Source organism: Macadamia integrifolia, unplaced genomic scaffold (genome assembly GCF_013358625.1).
Source record: "Macadamia integrifolia cultivar HAES 741 unplaced genomic scaffold, SCU_Mint_v3 scaffold448, whole genome shotgun sequence".
NCBI classification, from domain to species: Eukaryota; Viridiplantae; Streptophyta; class Magnoliopsida; order Proteales; family Proteaceae; genus Macadamia; species Macadamia integrifolia.
In genome coordinates, this window is record NW_024870451.1 from 558,903 (window position 1) to 578,712 (window position 19,810).

Here is a 19,810-nt window from a genome sequence, read left to right on the forward strand (position 1 = left end):
CCCTTCTTCTTCCCTTTCTTTTCTCTCTCCTCTTTACTATCCTCACCAACGTACGAGTGTCATAAATGAAAAGAAAAGAAAATCATAAATGCTATATATATACTTCTTAAATAACTAAATAGTTCACATGGTTGGGTCACTCAGGTGGGTGGGTGCGCCCACCTGTCTGCCCACCTGAGGGCAAAAACTTAGGATTTTGACAGAGTTCGGGCCTGGGCGCGAACCCCACCCCTGGCATACGATGTAATATACGTATACACCTTAATATATGGCTACAATACCTGCTTTATTCATATATGGCCTTATGATAGGTGCATGTACACGGCTTGGGTACTCCCGTCTCCTCTGGCACTGGCTCGGACTTGTCGGGCCAGCCGGTGTTTAAGGTCACCCTTGCCATCATAATCCATAAGGAGCCCGCTCTAACTCTCTCCGGTTTGGGTTCTGCATAGTTAAATCGGGTCAACCGTGTAATCAGACCGGGTTTAAGAAGTAGGGTATTACAGTATCCCTCCTTCGTGAGCATTTAGGACTCTTGAGTGAGAGCCGTTCTGAGTTTTCAGGGGTTGTTGGACTCCTGTGTGCAGTTTTTATGGTCATTGGTTCCTTGTTACCACGTTCAATTGGTTGTGTTGTAGTGGGTTACGACTTCTTCTAGCTCATGGTCTCAGCCGTAAGGGACATCAAGGAGGTCGAGATGAGAGATCGGCCTCAAGGAGACTGAGGTGCGAGGTCGGCCTCAAATAGGCTGAGGTGATTGGTCAGCCTCAAGGAGGCTGAGGGGATTGGTCGGCCGGAGCACCCCTTTAATTTCTTGAGCTATAGGATAGCCAATACCTTACTCCTACTGGCATGGGGTGTAGTGCCTGGTTTAAATTCCCTAGCCCATAGATTCTAAGTCCATATTGGTATTGGTGCTACTATAACATAGTTGTGAGACAGGACCCTGCATGTGCCAATTTGGAGAACCCCATTGGTCACCACAAACCCCTTATCAATAATCCCATCCTACAGCCCCCGTCCGGCCCCTTCGATTGCCTGAGCTATAGGATAGCCAATACCTAAACCCCTATTGGCAAGGGTTGTAGCATTCGGGTTATTTTTCCTAGCCCAATGCATTCTATCATGTCACATGCCACACCACATTTACCAATTAGAACAAGTTTATAATATGCAATACATCATGTTATAAACAACAATATCATCAATATCCACAATCTGATATTCATTCAAGATAATAAGTTTAACATGCAAACACCATGAATACACGCATGGACAATATATTATAAACATTCCATAAAAAGATATCACACAAATCCCCTCATCTTGAGTCCTAAGTGATGATAGACAGTGGATGGCCATGTGCTGCATTATCTTGTCACTTCTTGGTTCTACTCCTAGGATACATAATATTTTTAAGAATATAAATTATCCCCATAGGGAAAATGAGACCCTAGGCACATGTTCTAGCTTTATTTCCTACTTCTCTTTTCTTTGAAATCGTTCTCAAATTGGGGATTTTATAACTATAGGGCTGATTTACATATGGCGAATGTTCACCCACCTCAATTAGCTTAGTTTAAGTGTCACAAATGGATTAGTTAAGGTATGTTTACACAATGCCCTCAATTTCCCCAAACTTTAAGTCACGACTAAGCTAAATAAGGGAATTTCGGTTAAGGGTTTATGTGGTGACCTCTAATGGCTTATGTGGTCACCCCAATCCACTTTACCCATTTTTTATTTTATATTCCCCAACCCAATTTTGTGTTTGAATGGTGGGGTGTAGTGGATTTGGGAAAAACCCACCATTTCTGGAGTTTAGTTACCCAAATTAGGGATTTTCGGTGGGCATTTCATAAAGAGAAGTTCATAGACTCAAATTGAGCCATCAATCTTTCTAGGGTAAGTCTCCTACACTAAACCCCTCTTTCAATTTGTAGTCTTGACAAGTGGAAAGGTAGGTTCTAGGAAATTTGAGCAATTTCCCCAATTCTAGGTTTTGTGTTGTCCAAATTGGCGTTTGAAATGGGGATTTCACTAGGGAGGGTTCATGGACTCAAATTGATCCATCAATCTTGCTAGGATAAGTCTCCTACACTAAACCCCTCACCCAATTTGTAGTCTTGACAAATGGCAAGGTTGGTTTTGGGAAATTTGGGTGATTTCCCCATTTCTAGGTTTTGTGTTGCCCAAATTGGGGGTATGAGATGGGGCTTCCTATGGGAAGGTCTATACACCCAATTTGATTGACTAATCTCACTAACTATGTACCCCACACCTAATCCCCAAATCGATTTGCATATGGGGTATATGGATAGGTGAAAATCGGTTGGGGTTTTCCGTTGGGTTTAATGGAGAGTAGAGAAATAGGAGATAAAGAGAGACAACAATCTAAAAGGTAGAGAGAGAGAGAGAGAGAGAGAGAGAGAGAGAGAGAGAGAGAGAGAGAGACGTCTTACCTTTGATGGGTAGGTGCTCCCCTTGCTCCCCTCTTCTTCCTCCTCCCTTGCTCTTCTCCTTCTTCTTCCTATGCTCCTTTCTCCCTTCTTTCGCTTTTAATTTGGTAGGAATGAAATGAATGGCAAGAGTCTCTATTTATAGCCACTTAAGTTAACTAAGGGTTGTTTGGCAGAAAAATGGGTTTTCACTCATTATCAGGTTAATTCCTCATTTGGCACTAACGGGCCCACCTCGAGGTGTTCAGATACATTAATCTATTTCCCAATATGTTATCCTAACTATTGGGAGTGGTTTGAGGTGCCTGGGTGCGAGGGCCCTGGCCCCACGGCCAAATAACCCAGTTTGGGCAGTATACCTCACCAAAGGTGTTCACTGGTGAAAGCCGAAATGGTCCCTTTGTGTGGAAATGGATATTTAAGTTGAACAGGGCCTTTCTAAGGTGTTTCCAGTGGGTGGGCCCCACCCCTTGGTACATTTTACTATTAAACTCAAGCAAATCTACAAGTTACTAGTGGTTGTCAGCCAGGTTGCATTACCTATGTCCAAAAGTTTAAACTTGTCTGGGATTTTGGGTATGGATGTAACATCCTCCCCACCTTACAAGAATTTCATCATTGAAATTGAACCGTTGTTATGTGATTGGGAATTTCATCGGGTACTCGTACATTCCCATAGAATGTCATTTCAAAGATGTGTGGTGTTCAGTATCGACTCATATACCTCTGAAGGTCATACATATTCAACTTGGACATGGTGAAGACATTATGCAATACCCACGACTTAGGTAATATGTCCCAAATACCAATTCTATCTATTGGGGAATCTACTAACTTAGGTTGTTGACCAATTAACTTACCAACAAATCATATCCCAGTTGGTCCCAAGTTTTCCTATTACTTGCATCCCAACACAATTTTTTTCTATGCTTCTGCCATCCTATGCTTCGTAGAGAAAAACTTTCAAGGCACCAAAGTGCTTCTCTACTACTGATTGACCATCTGATCTGAGGGTGAAGTGTGGTGCCTCAGGTTAGTTGTGTCCCCATTACTTTCTGTAGACACTCCCAGAACTTAGAGGTAATCTAGAATCAGAGTCAAGACATTGCTGTATGGTACACCATGTAGTCTAACAATGTCATTCATATACATTCAAGCCAATTTCTACATGGACTGATTGATCTTGATCTTCATAGGGATGAAGTGGGTTAATTTGGTTAGTCAATCCACAACTACCCAGATTGTACATTCCCTCAATCCTTTGGCATATAGGGCACATCTTATTAATGTCGCACTCCCTGCTCTTGAGCTGATGGTACCCCAATTTGAGGTTAATTTTGGAGAATGTTGTTGCACCTTGTAATTGAACAAATAGGTCATTAGTTCTGGGCAACATATACCAGTTCTTCATAGTCAGTTTGTTGAGTTCTCGATTGTCTAAACACTTCCTCGTGTTCCCGTCTTTCCTCCCACCAGGGAGCACTGGTGTTCCCCATGGAGACACTAAGACCGTCAAACCCCTTCTCCAACAATATTGTGGTTGTTCATTCAGCCCTTTAAAATTTGAAATTTGGCATCCTATATGGAGCTTTTAGATGCAGTTGCTGCCCCATGGACCAATTCAATAATGACTTTGTTTCTAGATCTCAGGGCAGCACAACCAAGTCTAAAAAAAATACATCTAGAAACTCTTTCACTACACCTATTTCCTCTAGGGATCTGTTTATTTTGGTTGGGTCCATCATGGATGTCAAGTAGGCTTCACCCTTAACCTAGTAACTTCTTACCTAGTGTGTGGATATAACCAACTTTTTGTACTTCTTTATCCTTCTTTCATTTGCATACAATTTCACCCTATCTCGATGTTTGAACACAATCCTCTTCTTAGCATGTAGCACACACACACATAGGTGGATAACCAATCCATTCCTAAAATGACATCAACTTCATGCCTATCCAGCTTGGTCAGGTGAGTAATCAAGTCTAGTCCATAGACTTGTTTGGGGCATGGGTCATATGTTCCATCTAATCCTATCTCATTTTCTGGGTGGGCTAGCAACTAGTTGGTGTCAAAGTCTTTAATTTAATCTTCATATTAGCAGTAAAAGTTGGAGAGATAAATGATTATGGTACACCCATATCAAATAACACATATGTAGGTATCATCGAGATCATCAAAATACATGTGACAACTCCAGGTGATGCCTCTGCATCCTCTGTAGTCAATGCAAACACCTTCCCTTGGGGTCTGGCTCCCTCTGGTGCCTAAGCTGGACGGATTGTTGATAGTGTCTGCATTGGTCTAGCCGGTGCTACATATGGGTCACCCAATCTCCTTTACTGGCAATCTCTAGCAAAGTACCCCATCTGCTGGCAAGCATAACAACTGTAGAGAGTCATCTGTGGATGTGATATAGTAGGACTAGGTGGTGCTAGAGTGTGCCTTGCCTCTATCCTTCTAAACTGACTAGAATTTGCACCAGAATATGCTCCCCTACCAAACCTGCTGGGTGTTGTTGTCCTCCTTCCCTGTAGGGTTTGATAGTTCTCCCTCTATTTGTCCTCAATAGACTTGGCAGCTTGAACCACTTGGGCATAGCTGTGGAGGGACTAAGTAACTAGCATAGCCCCAATGGTGGGTCTCAAACCCTTCTCAAACTTCTTAGCTTTTGCATGATCTCCATTCAAATATTCAGGTGCAAAGAAAAACAACTTCTCATACTCTTGCTGATATTCTAATATTGACTTGGACCCCTATTTCAGATCCATGAACTCTGTCTCCTTCCTCTCCCTCACACTATCCGGGAAGTAGTTGTTGTAGAATGCCACTTTAAAGTGTTCCCATGTGAGGTTGGTTTATAGTGCTACTAGGATGGGCTTGGGGACTTCCACCATGCATTTGCCTCATTTTGTAGTTGGTACTTGGTAGACATCAATTTCTACTCTTCAATGAGGGTCAACACCTCAAATGCCTTCTCCATTCCCTCCACCCACTTTGTGGGTAACAAAGGGTCCTGTGCAATCCCACTAAAGTAAGGGGGTCTAAACTTCTTAAACTTTTCCATTACTTTCACATTGTCCATGGCCATAGGCATTATGACTTGGCTTTGTGGTGTCAACTGCTTCTGTGATATTAGTATGTCAAGTTATGGGACAGATTGCATGTTAGAGTCTTCCGAATGGGCTGTAGGGTGAACTATGGGTGTAGGGACATGCTATGCTTGGGAAATAGCTACAAGGGCAACATTTGGTACTAGTTGTGCCTGCGGTGGAGTAGCATGTCCCTCTCGAGTCTGAAGCACAACATTGACCTGTGCATTTAGACCCGACATAAAGTCGAGTTTTTGCTACTGCAACCCTTGCATCAACCCTTGTAACACGTTGCCCATAATTGACACTACATCTTGGGTAGATAGTATAAGTGGAGTAGGTGGGGCTCCGGCCACAATGGCATCGGGCACTGCTTTCCTATCGGGTTCATGAGGTGGTGATGGTTCAACAATAGATCTAGTGGCATGATGCTGCCTTTTGGGTGGTCATCTCACTTGGGTACGGGCTTTCCTTGGCACCATAGGAATTTTCTGTTTTAAGAAGGTACATTTAACTCCTATCCAAATTTTGCACCATTTAAACCAAATTTATACATGTATAGAAGTTAACTTTGGTCATTTACACATGCATATAAATCAACCCATTCAGCAACTTTACCTCCGGTGTGGTATAGATGAGATATGAAATAATGATGTAATGAATGCACCTTTGTAAGTCTTCACTAAGCCTTGACTTGACCAATGAAAGTGGGGAAGACTTTTGATAAGGATTTGAGCTTCGCTTGTGATGGAATGATGACTGAGAGCTCAAATGGTGGAGAATGCCTTTTGATTATGAATGCTCTTAACAGTGTGCTATAATGCTTAGAATCAATTGATATTTAATTAAGAACATTTGTGGTATTTATAGGTGAGGTTAGGTGGTCGTTTTAGGTAGGAAATCACACTCAAAACGTCATATTTAGGTCCATCTGTCGACCAGGGCTTTCTGGCAATTGACTTCTTGCAAGTTTGGGTAGTGCCGATCGATTGAGGAATCTATCTGATTGACCTCCTGCAGTCTTAGCTAGAGCCGGTTGATCGGGGCTTCCAGCCGGTTGACCACCTCAGGCCAGTCTCAATTTTGATAGGCTTCTGTCATATTCATCATTTAGTAGTGTTTTCATTGTAAATTTCTGATCCGACATTGGATTTATCTGATTCTAATTGCGTTGAAACCATGACTTGATTTCCTACAACTTTCAAGAAGGATCCATCTCTCGATACTGACTTTTAGGTTACCCAAAATTCTATTGAGTCAGGTCAATGTGGTTTTCACAGAATTTTACTAGAACACGATCGTGGTAATATGGTCCTAACCACTTAGAGACATTCCATACATGGTCAATGTATGTCCTACGGTCATAATGGTATGATGTAATACAAATGCATGAGGTGTGTGCACATCTATATATAGACGTTACGAATTTCATTGAAAAGACCAATCAATCGTAGAAGTCTTCTTCTTCACTTGAATTCTTTCATTCTTTGGTGTTCTATCTTCTTTTCTTCCTTGTTTTTTCTAATTTCTCTTTTCCTAAGATTTAAGAATTATGTTAATATAAATGAAATTATCAGGGTTATCGGCTTCTACACTCAACTTGTCCCCTATGTGTGAACTATGAGTTATGTATTTATCTTCAAACTTTTATTTATAGCCTAATCACTGGTATTCCTAGCATTTCATAAGTTTATGACTTAAAGAAGAATATCGCGCTTTGATACCACTCGTCGTTACAATCCGCCTCCACTCACCTGAAGGTTGGTGATATAGACACACACACATGTCCACAATCCATATAGGATCAACGATGCAGTAATTTAAGTTTATAAAGTTATGGAATGTATCTACAATCACATATATGATAATAATCAAGATACACACAACTAGTGATGTCTAATGATATTTATCATATTTACCAAAAGTGTTTTCATAGCGGAAGTCATAATTATGGTTATGCCAGTAGGGCTACATCTGATATGTAAAACAAAGGGGTCAAAAGGAATATGATACTCTCATCTTTAGCATGCTCCGAATGCATAGTTGTCACATATGTAACCGTCCTCGTGCGTAGCTAACTCCTCATCTCAAAGGTCACCTCTGTATAGAGTCGGCTTCTCAGCTACGTACTCTGGGTGGTTATCTGAATCAACATCTAAAAAGGGGGCAACAATGGGGGTGAGCTTCCACAAAGCCCATTGAGAGGTACACACAAACAATCACAACATTTGATAAAAATAGAGACAAATATAAATGCTCAACCACAACAATATTAATGAAATTAGATTAATGCCATGACATGATCTAGTTATTAACAAACAATCCTGAGTAACAGATTTTAAGTCCAAAATGGGTATTAGTGCTACTGCAACATAGGGGATATCCCTGGTACACCGATTTAGAGAACCCCTTCAGTTTTCTAGCGATATATGCTAGTTGCGAGTCAGAAGACTGCAGGTTCTGATTCGGAGTACCCCTTCGGCTACCCGCAAACCCCTAATGAAATATCCCACCCTAAAGCCTCGGTCTCGGTCCGGAGAACCCCTTTGGATCATCCGAGCTATAGGACAGTCATGGTCCTCCCCCCTTTAGGTTTTCGTGCTATGGGATAGCTAATACCTAAACCCCTATTGGCAAAGGTTGTAGCACCCGGGTCATTTTTCTAGCCCAACAAATTTTAAGTCCATATTGGTATTTGTGCTACTATAACATAGTTGTGAGACATGAGCCTACATGTGCCGGTTTAGAAAACCCACTTCGGTCACTGCAAACCCCTTATCAATAATCCCACCCTACAACCCCGGTTAGGTCCAGAGAACCCCTTTGGTTGCCCAAGCTGTAGGATAGCCAATACCTTACCCCTGCTGGCAAGGGGTGTGGCGCTTGGTTTAAATTCCCTAGCCCATAGATTCTAAGTCCATATTGGTATTGGTGCTACTATAATGTAGTCGTGAGATAGGAGCCTGCATATGCCGATTCGAAGAGCCCCTTGGGTCACCACAAACCCCTTATCAATAATCCCACCGTACATCCCCATTCTAGTCCGAAGAACTCCTTCGGTTGCCTAAGTTGTAGGATAGCCAATACCTAAAACCTTATTGGCAAGGGTTGTAGTACTCAGGTTATTTTTCCTAGCCCAATGCATTCTATCATATCACATGCCACACCACATTTACCAAATAGAACGATTTTATAATATGCAATGCATCATGTTATAAACAACAATATCATCAATATCCATAATCCGATATTCATTCAAGATAACAAGTTTAACATGCAAACACCATGAAAACACGCATGGACAATATGTTATAAACATTCCATGAAAAGATATCACACAAATCCCCTCACCTCGAGTCCTAGGTGATGATAGACAACCGATAGCCCCGTGCTGCGTTCTCTCATCATTTCTTGGTTCTACTCCTACGATTCATAAGATTTTTAAGAAAATAAATCATCCATAGGGAAATGAGACCCTAGGGACATGTTCTGGCTTCATTTCCTATTTCTCTTTTTTTTGAAATCGTTCTCAAATTGGGGGTTTTATAACTATAGGGCTGATTTATATATGGGGAATGTTCACCCACCTCAATTAGCTTAGTTTAAGTGTCATAAATTGATTAGTTAAGGTAGATTTACACAATGCACCCAATTTTCCTAAAATTTAAGTCACGACTAAGCTAAATTAGGGAATTTCGGTTGAGGGTTTATGTGGTGACCTCTAATGGCTTATGTGGTCACCCCAATCCACTATACCCATTTTAAATTTCATTTTTCCCAAGCCAATTTTGGGTTTGAATGGTGGGGTGTAGAGGATTTGGGTGAAACCCACCATTTCTAGGGTTTAGTTACCTAAATTGGGGATTTTCGTTGGGCATTTCATAAAGAGAAGTTCATAGACTCAAATTGAGCCATCAATCTTGCTAGGATAAGTCTCCTACACTAAACTCCTCTGCTAATTTGTAGTATTGAGAAGCGGGAAGGTAGATTTTAAGAAATTTGGGCGATTTACCAATTTCTACGTTTTGTGCTGCCCAAATTGGGGGTATGAAATGGGGCTTCCTATGGAGAGGTCTATACATACAATGTGAGTGACAAATCTCACTAACTAAGTACCCCACACCCAATCCGCAAATTGATTTGCATATGGGGTATGTGGGTAGGTGAAAATCAGTTGGGGTTTTCAATGGGATTTAATGGAGAGTAGAGAAATGGGAGATAAAGAGACAACAATCTAGAAGGTAGAGAGAGAGAGAGAGAGAGAGAGACCTCTTGCCTTCGATGGGTAGGTGCTCCCCTCTTCTTCCTCCTCCCTTGCTCTTCTCCTTCTCCTTCTTCTCCTTTCTCCCTTCTTTTGCTTTTAATTTGGTAGGAATGAAATGAAGGGCAAGAGTCTCTATTTATAGCCACTTACGTTAACTAAGGGTTGTTTAGCAAAAAAAATGGATTTTCACTCCTTAACGGGCTAATTCCTCATTGGCACTAATGGGCCCACATCGGGGTGTCCGGATACATTAATCTATTCCCCAATATGTTGTCCCAACTATTGGGAGTGGTTTGAGGTGCATGGGTGCGAGGGCCCAAGCCCCACGGCCAAATAACCTAGTTTTGGCTAGTATACCTCACCAAAGGTGTTCATAGTGAAAGCCGAAATGGTCCCTCTATGTGGAAATGGATATTTAAGTTGAATAGAGCCTTTCTAAGGTGTTTCCAGTGGGTGGACCCCACCCCATGGTACATTTTACTATTAAAGCTAGGACAAATCCACAAGTTACTAGTGGTTGTCGCTTGAGTTGCATTACCTTTGTTCAAAAGTTTAAAGCCCAGGATTTTGGGCACGGGTGAAACACTAGGCAACCATTGAATACATATGTTAGATACAATTAGTTTGATTGTCACCTTTGCATCAGAAAATATATTGAACCGCTTTAAACATAAGAGATGTTCCTTTCAAGTGTATACTTAGTGTCTTTTGTGCGTGCATGTGGTCTCATAAAAGTAATTTACTTTGCAGATCTTTCTTGAGCTCTAGTAGCAAACCATAGGGTATAAATAGCATCATAAAAGGGTAACTTGAACCTTATGCATCCAAAACAAGGATATGCATGTTGTTTTCCATAATTTGATTGGTAGAATGCACCAAAGAAGATTCATACTCAATATATAAACCCAAAGTTCCATGAAATGCTGGAGCAATTATATCATTGGAATACTATTCATATCACTATTGAGAATATTACTGCTAATCTAAGTATGAAGAAATAGAAAGAACAAAAGTAGCTTCTGGGAGAAAGAACAATAGTAATTTGATTTGAACTTAAAAAATCTTAACATGTAAGTTTCTTATTGTACTATGTGGGAAACTTGATAGTACATATGGCTGCATTTATTCCTCCCTCTAAAAAATTGGTGTGCAACCACCTTAACTTTTTTTTTTTTAATGGGTAAGGACTTTAACTTTATACTGATAGAGAGATAATACCCACTCCCCTTCCAAGAGAGATCACATTAGATTATTACTATTTACTATGGCAAAGATAGAAACTGAATGTGGCTTAATGTTGGTTTTTGATGACTTGATGTGACTTAATGTTGATTTGTGATGATATATGGTATATGTAGAGTTGCGAATCATGGATTAGAGAATGATTTGACTTATTAGTAATGGCAGAGGTCCTTCTTATTTATAAGGAGATTACAATAAATCCAATAAGGAAATTAAGGTAACTCTGACTAAGCATCCCTATCTACAATAAATCGAATAAGGAAAGTAGGGTAACGCTGACTAAACATCCCTATCTACAAGACTTACTAAGGTAAATAAGACTTAACCAAGGTAAAAAATAAAACTAACTACTCTCATCTCAACACTCCCCCTCAACTTGGTGCAAATATATCGTACATGCCCAACTTAGAGACGAGGATAAAATACCTTACAATGAATAGCCTTGGTAAACACACTAGATAACTGAATTGCAGTATTGACAAAGGGAATGCAGACTGTCCCTTGGTCAAGCTTCTCTTTGATGAAGTGTATATCAATCTTAATATGCTTGGCCCTATTATACTGGACAAGGTTGTGGGCGATGCTGATGGCTGCATTGTTATCACAATACAGATGCATAGGACCTTCAACATTAACCTAAACATCAAGTAGTGGGCTCTTAAGCTAGACCAGCTTACAAATCCCTTGAGCTATTGTGCGATATTCAGCTTTAGCACTAGACTAAGATACAACGGATTGTTTTTTTCTATGCTAAGTAATAAGGTTCACTGCAAGGAAAGTACAATACCCAGACGTAGATCTCCGATCATCAATAGATCCAGCACAGTCAGCATCAACAAGGGCTTCATCTTCAAGTGTCCCTAATTTAATTAGAATACAAAATTCCTTTTCTAGGAGCGAATTTCAAGAGTCGAAGGATCTGATACACAGCTTCAAGGTGAGGTGTATTAGGACCATGAAGAAATCGGCTAACAATACAAACAGCATAGGAAATATCGGGGCTAGTGTGAGACACGTAGATCAGGCAGCCAACAAATCTTTGGTACTATTCTTTATCAACACAGTTCCTCACTCCACTGCTTAGCTAATGATTAACCTCTATAAGGGCATCCGTAGGCTTGCACCCAAGCATACCTGTCTCACTAAGGAGTTCTAGAACATATTTTATTCGGGAAATAAATATACCTCTGCTATATCTATCCACTTCAATCCCAATGAAATACCAAAGAGGTCCTAGGTCCTTAGCCTCAAACTCTGCTGCTAGTAAGGCCTACAGATTAGAGATCTCCTTATCATTGTTACCAATAATCAAAAATATCGTCAACATAGATGATCAAAGCAGTAACCTAGTTACCTCGTACCTTTGTGAATAAGGTGTGATCTACTTGACTCTGTTTGTTTCCCAAGCTGATCATAGCTTTCCTAAATCGGCCAAACCATGCCCTCGGAGACTACTTGAGGTCATACAATGACTTCTTCAACTTGAAGGCATTTCCAATAGTGGAGGAAGTGGCAAAACTAGGAGGAACATCCATCTAGATTTTCTCTTCAATATCTCCGTTCAGTAATGCATTTTTAACATCCAATTGTTGAAGATTCCATCCTAGATTTAAAGCAACAGAGAGCAATGCCCTGATAGAGTTCATCTTTGCAACTGGGGTAAAGGTTTTCCTGGTAATCAATCCCATAGGTTTTTCTAAAGCCCTTAGACACTAAATCCCATCAGCCTTTTGCTTGACTACGAAAACCCACTTGCACACAACTAACTTCTTTCCCTAAGGAGGAAGAACTAGTTCCCAGGTACCATTTTTATCTAATACCAACATTTTGTCAACTATTGTAGCCTTCCACTTTGGATCATTTATGGCTTCCTTCCAACCCTGTGGAGTAGACATAAAAGACAATGAAGAAACAAAGGCATTATAAGAGGGAGATAAGGATGCATAAGAAACAAAATGGGAGATGAGATGCTTTGTGTAGGAACGAACTCCTTTTCTAATAACGATAGGGAGATCGTCCACTATAGGAGCATTGGGTACAATTTCAAGTCAAAGGGGTAATGCGGTTAGGCAAGAAGGGGAAGTTAAGTCTGAGATTTAGGGAACCGTACAATGTACTAGAGAGGATCGGACTAGTAGCTTACAGGATAGCCTTACCACCAAAGTTGGAGGGTACACATGATGTCTTCCATGTATCCATATTGAGGAAGTACATTCCCAATTCCACTCATGTCTTGACTTACATACCCCGTGAGTTGGACGAGTACCTTGCCTATGCTGAGTATCCGGAGAAGCTTGTTGACCGGAAGGACCACATTCTCCATAATCTCATCGTGTTCTTCATCAAGGTCAAATGGATGAATCACCCAGAGTAAGAAGCATCCTGGGAGCGGGAAGAGGAAATAAAGAAGCAGAATCCTGGATTGTTTGATTTACCAGGTACGTTCAATTTCGAGAATAAAATTCTTGTAAGGTGGGGGGAATGTTACACTCGTGCCCTGACCAGGTCTAATTTGAACTATTGTGATAGGTCTCGGACTGGAAGTGGGAAGTACCACTGAATTTTGGCTCGCATCTGCCCACTACCAAAGGGAGAGAGATGACCCCACATGTTCGTGCATTGCTTGTCAGTCCAACTGAAGGGGATTCACTCCTTTCGACCCTAGATAGTAAGTGGCTAGACACCCCACACCTAAATCCCAGTATGCACCAAAATTGTCAGAAGTCTATGAACATAGCCTAGGGTAGCTACCTATGTAAGACCAGCTAGAGTACAGTAAGCAGTCAAAACAGCAAACTATCTTGACCATCAAAAATAGCGTGGACCTGTTTTTGCTGGCCATTTGGGTTGCTGTTTAGGTTCTAATGCCAGTGGGTCCTGCCACCCACATCGTAGACTGCCCCAGAGGATTCCAAGTCTTCCTCGACACCTTCCTCATGATATGAGCACCTTAAGGACCAAAGAAGTCGGGTCCACGTGCCCCAAAAGTTGGATTAACCCATTTGGACTCGACTAGGACAAAACCAAACAGGCCCTAAGGCCTAACTTACCATATAAGTGGAAATGAGGAATTTTCTCACTTATACAAATCATGGGAGAGGGAAAGGAGAGGAGAAGAAGAAGAAGAAGAAGAAGGAGGAGGAGAAGGAGGGAAGCTTACTGCCGAAATTCCTGCCAGAGGTAAGTACAACCTCTCTTACCACTCTTTCTCTTCATTTTGAACTAGGTTAAGCTAGGTATAGGAGTAATATTGGGCCACAAACCCTATTAAGCTTGGGATTGCGTATTTCACCTCCCCAGTGCCATTACTAAGCTCAAACTGAGTCCGGTGAGCTTTGACAAAAAGATTGACCAAATGACCACCTAGGGTTACGATCGTTCGATGTATCTCTGAAACGGATCGATGGAATCGGGATTTTAATAACTTACAATGATACTAGGAACATCCCCTACAAACTCCATGGAACGAATCCCAGCAATTAGGCCTGAGCTAGAAGGCCCTAAATCTCACGGGAAGTTCTGTACTGCCAGCGAAAACAAGCCACCAGAAACACTGGGTCTATTTTTTATGACTATTTATGGTGAACATGAGAAGTCTTAGGACCTCTCTGTTATGTCCACCAGAAACAACACTGATATTTCCAATGGACAATGCTTGTTTCCAATAAGTGTTTTCGATGACAGTACTGTTATTATGGGACTTTGTATGTACCCTTTAGGGGTGACCCATATGAGCCCCTCTCGATGTTCCTGACACGTATTGATGTTTGGTTACCTTTGTGTCCTAGATAGTAACTCACACGAACCCCAAGGATAGAATTGGGTTATCGGTGGCCATACTTGAACCCTAATTCACACCACCATAATCAAGGTGAGAGATGGTTGCTTTTATTTTGGGGATGTTTATTTATTTATTTTTCACATGTGTAGGTTTTTACATGTTTAATTATATTGCTCACATGATGACGATGATCTATCATATGTTACATAGTTATGAATATGATATGAATTGTTACGGATATGTATGGCGGGATCTAGTGTGGTTGAGGTGATACCGGTACCGTGATTACCACGTGTTTGTTGTATGTATGAGACAGAATCCGGTGTGGCTGAGGTGGTACCGATATTATGATTACCGTATGATTGTTGCATTCATGCATTGATTATGTGCATTAGAGTTAGTTGTAATTATGGATTACACTTTATGGCCGATGTGTTACCAGTATCATATACTTCGAGATTGCATTTGGAAATGGATACGCTTCATGGTCGATGGGGATACAGGTGTTGCGTAGTCCATATTCAATTGTTATTGTGCATGCTAGACTAGGTAAACAGTCGTGGGTTACACTTTGTGGCCGATGTGTTATCGGTATCGTGTACCCCGGGACTATACTTAGAGATGGATTACACTTTGTGGCTGATGTGTACCCGGTATCGTGTAATCCATACTAACTGTATCATTATAAAGACATATAGAATATATGTGGTTAGGTATCACTCCCTATGCTATGTCCCATTGCCAACATGGGGTAAGATGTTGGATAACCCAATCGTAGTATGTTTGATGAACCTTCCCAGAATGCCACACCCATGGTATGATGTGATTGGTGCCAGAGGCAGGAACTTGTCCGGCATGGCCGATGAACATACCAGTGCCACGACTACTAGGAGGCAATTATCAGGGGTTTGCTGGGAGACCCATGATCGCATACGGGGATCGAAAGGCTCCTAATCATGGCTGGGGTTTGTATCGCTATGTAGTCGATGGTGGTTCCTAGACCGGGGATACAACCTAATGTGTCGTAGTAGCATTTACCAGACTTAGTTTGTATTGTTAGGTGGATAATAAAATAAATGAATTACATCACGAGCATCATGGACTATGTGTTTAATTTTTGTACTCATGCATCATGAATTATATGTGATTGCCTTTGCTTGGCTGTGCATGAACCCCACCCCTCACTGAGCGAGTTAGAAATCTCACTCCACGTATATGCCCCCTTTTAGATGATGATGCAGGTATAGTCGTGCCTATAACTGGTGACTCTCTTTCCTTCGGACCCAAGTACAGAGTGAGCGGTTGGGCAGGAATTTGGGCAGCATGACTCGGATTATGCCTGTGATGTTTGTGCATACGCGGCACCATGAGGTGTTTAGCATATTTTTTTATTTTGATACAGATTTGTGGATGGTATATTCTGAACTTAATATTTATAAGTCTTGGATAATTGCAATAGATAAATTGGTTATGGATATTACAGTATCACTAGATGTTTTCCCCATTTCACTAATCATTCCGCTATTATACTCTAATTCCGCTGCCATTGTTGGTTTGTGTTGTGAGATTGTGAATCATTACAGTATTGCTATCAGAGATCTTGGTAAGCATGTAAGACGGGTATGCATCTTACTCACACCAACAGTATACCTACATGGTAAGTTGGGTCTATCGGAAGTGGGGTGTGACAGCTATGGATGGTGATCATTTTGAGATGATGAAGAAGCGCTTAGAAAATAAAAGTAAAAGTTCCCCCTTATGCAGCCCTATTAAATCCAAAAGTAAAGTTGTAAAGGTAAATTTCAATTTTGTCTTGATATCAAATCTTTTATAAAATGATCACTAATGAAGTCAACATCTACAAACCTTTACAGTGAGAAATGTCAGGTAGTTGTCATAACCTTGCATGAACCTGCAAAATATCAAACAATCCAATTGTAAGTAAGAAGATTTATATTGCACCATTGGTACTTGAACAAGGAGGAGGTATCAGACATAATGTAGAAGCAAGTTCCAGTGGTTGTGATATAATTGTATGTTAGGTGGTAGTTTCCAAAGTTTCCACCCTTGTACTCCCTCCCTACTCAACAGATCCATGACTCCAACATTGACAAACGAAAACAGATAATAACTAACCCTGCAACTTGATCCTGGCAATACCAAGGCCTCCATTCATCTATTATTTTATATCCCAGGGATCTAGTCCATGCTACGCTCCTAGTGTACGGCACACACATATCATGATCTCCACTGCTAGCCAAAGGGAGATCAGCTAAGAAGGTATAAATTATTGAAAGCAGTCCTACTAATTCAGAGGGTTTCCAATGAAAATGGGGAAATAATTGTACAATATTTCCATAGATAATGTGAAAAAATAAAAACTAAACCATGCATTGTAGCAAGACATGCCCTGGAGAATGTCCATAAAAATAATACAGAACTGATGCATAGTACTTGTGTAAATTAAAAGCAACCTCTAGCATAGAACTGTGTGAATGTAAAGTACAAATAAAAGAAACAAGGTTCCAATCAGTCCCAGAACCAAACTTAGCCAGAGAAATACTAATTTCAAAGGTTTCCAGCAAAGGGGAAACATTTGTACAACATTTCCATAGTTAATGTAAAATATGATGCATAGAACTTGTCTAAATTAGCAGTATCTCTAGCATAAACATATGCCAATGTAAAGGACAAAGGAGAGAGACTGGGTCTCAATGAGCCCTAGAACTAATCCCAGAGAGAACTATTCATGTATGATAACATCTAATGCATTCACTAAACAAGATTAGTGTTTTCATCCTTCTATGAACTTAAAAATCGTGGCACCATGCTAATACTGGAATTAATTCCTCCATCATCATTGCGTGACTTGAAGCAAGTAGAATGCAGAATATGTATATATACCCACCAGTGAAATATGACAGATTAAGATCAGAAGAAAATCCCCGATTAACTTGTAGAATAACTTCAAGAACAAGGTTTAGAAAAAATATGTCCTGATTTCCAAATTCAGAAATGGGTTAGATTGACTACAAATCATGCAGTACACCTATATTAGAGAATTTACAGAATAAAACAGTAGCTTGATTTAATTATCAAATTATTAACAGTTGTACATATGTTGTTCCTGCATTCCATTGTTAATCAACCATTGTCCCAAAACTTGGACAAGCCACATTAGTTTTTCCATTCATCTCCATATACACAAGGATGAGGGACCCAATTCAGCTAAAGATTTCTTTGTTTTTCTAATTCCCTTCTCCACAAAAAGTCTTCAGTTAGAGTGCTTATTTCAGTATAGAAACACTAAAATTTGAAAACAATTAAACTAAGAAAACGATATCAAAAGGTAAACAAATTATTTTAATTTCTGGATTAATATAACCTCCTTTCCTTGGAACTGGGCAGTACCACTTCCATTTTCTTTTGCTTCTTTCAATACATTGGTCCTATAAGGCACACCATTGATGTGGATCATGAATATTGTGATAGCACAACAATCACCTCCTTAGTCCATTAGAAACATCATGAACTCTCATGGAAAGTGTTACGATTCTAGGATCATGCAACCAAACCAAGGAAAGAAAGAAAAGAGAAGAAGAAAGAAAGAAGACTGAAGAAAAAAGAGAGGTGAGAGGCCAGATCACAGATCACTCCCAAAAGAGGGGAACTAACCTACGATCAGACCAGAATAGTCTGTCGTAGGTTAAAACTTTGATATATATATATATATTCCAAAAATAGGACAGGTACAAAACTGCCCTGTAACCTGTGATAGTCAACCATAATACAAAATAGAAACCGATAAGGCCAAAATACCCTTCTTACGCCTAAAACTTAATAGAAAGATTCTGCTTCCTAACTATAATAGAAACTCTATCTTCTAACAGGAAAGAGAAAAATCATTTGTATTATAACCTCTTGAATTAAGTTTAATATATTAAAGCATTAACATTCTCCTGTTGTTTTACTTTCATACTTTTATTTCTCAGTGTCTTCCAAGATTTTATGAATTAAATACCTCGGATTATAAAATTAAATAATAAAACTCATTAATTTTATTCCATATTACATAACTTCTTCAAGCAGAGTAATGATATTCATGATGAGCCTTTCCCCAGCATATAAAATCCATGTCTTTGTTTGAGATAAACACCAACCGCTGCAAAGTCCAAGGCGGCTGGGAAAAATGGCATAATTTTAGCCACAAAATCATTTTCTTTAAATTATCAAGGTGCACTAGGACCATTTACATGATATATAACCATAGTTGTCAAGGCAACAAGGCGACCTAAGGAGGTGGATGGTGTCTAAGCGGTTAGGCAATAAGGCAACCAAAGAATCCAAGTGTCAATTTTTATTTCCCTTCTTTTATAACATTATTTAGTATGCTACATGTTGGGATGACCGTAGTTGGTTTTATTTTTTACCTTGGTTAAGCCTTATTTACCATAGTAAGTCTTGTAGATAGGGATGTTTAGTCAGCGTTATCCAACTTCGCTTATTCGGTTTCTTGTAGATAGGGACGCTTAGTCAGCGTTGCCCTACTTTTCTTATTCACTTTACTGTAATCTCCTTATAAATAAGGACTCTGTCATTAATGACAAGTCAAATCATTCTCTAATTTCTAATTCTCAACTTGGTATCAGAGCTAAAGCCCCTGAAATTCCTTTTTCCTTTTTTTCGATTTTCTTCCATGCAAACCAAACCCTAACTCATCGCACCTTTCGATCGCACCTACACCTATTGCCACTGCAATGGCGTGACTCCCTGCACCTTGCTGTCGCATGTGCCTCCTTGGCCCCGCTGTTGCCTATGCCTCGTTGTTGCTCTCTCTCTCTCTCTCTCCTATCCCTGTTGCTAACTATCGCCACCACTGCCTACCACCGTTTGTTGCCATCGCCTGCCTACGTTGCGCCTGTTGTTGTCATTCTCCTTTTTCCCATATTTCTCTCTCTCTCTCTCTCTCTTTTA

At 40.3% G+C, this 19,810-nt stretch overlaps 2 long non-coding RNA genes across 2 annotated transcripts in view; both read right to left on the reverse strand.

Annotated features, from left to right (window-relative positions):
• Positions 1-2,553, reverse strand: part of LOC122068628 — a 27,200-nt gene extending 24,647 nt beyond the window's left edge. Inside the window, exon 1 of the long non-coding RNA XR_006137210.1 lies at positions 2,463-2,553. This is a non-coding gene — a long non-coding RNA (uncharacterized LOC122068628). The remainder of the gene's footprint in view (positions 1-2,462) is intronic.
• A 4,873-nt stretch (positions 2,554-7,426) lies between these two features.
• LOC122068632 lies at positions 7,427-16,749 on the reverse strand. The gene is made up of 2 exons (XR_006137213.1): positions 16,703-16,749; positions 7,427-7,704 (listed from the first exon to the last, which is right to left on the reverse strand). It is a non-coding gene; the product is annotated as an uncharacterized LOC122068632 (long non-coding RNA).
• Positions 16,750-19,810: the final 3,061 nt, after the last annotated feature.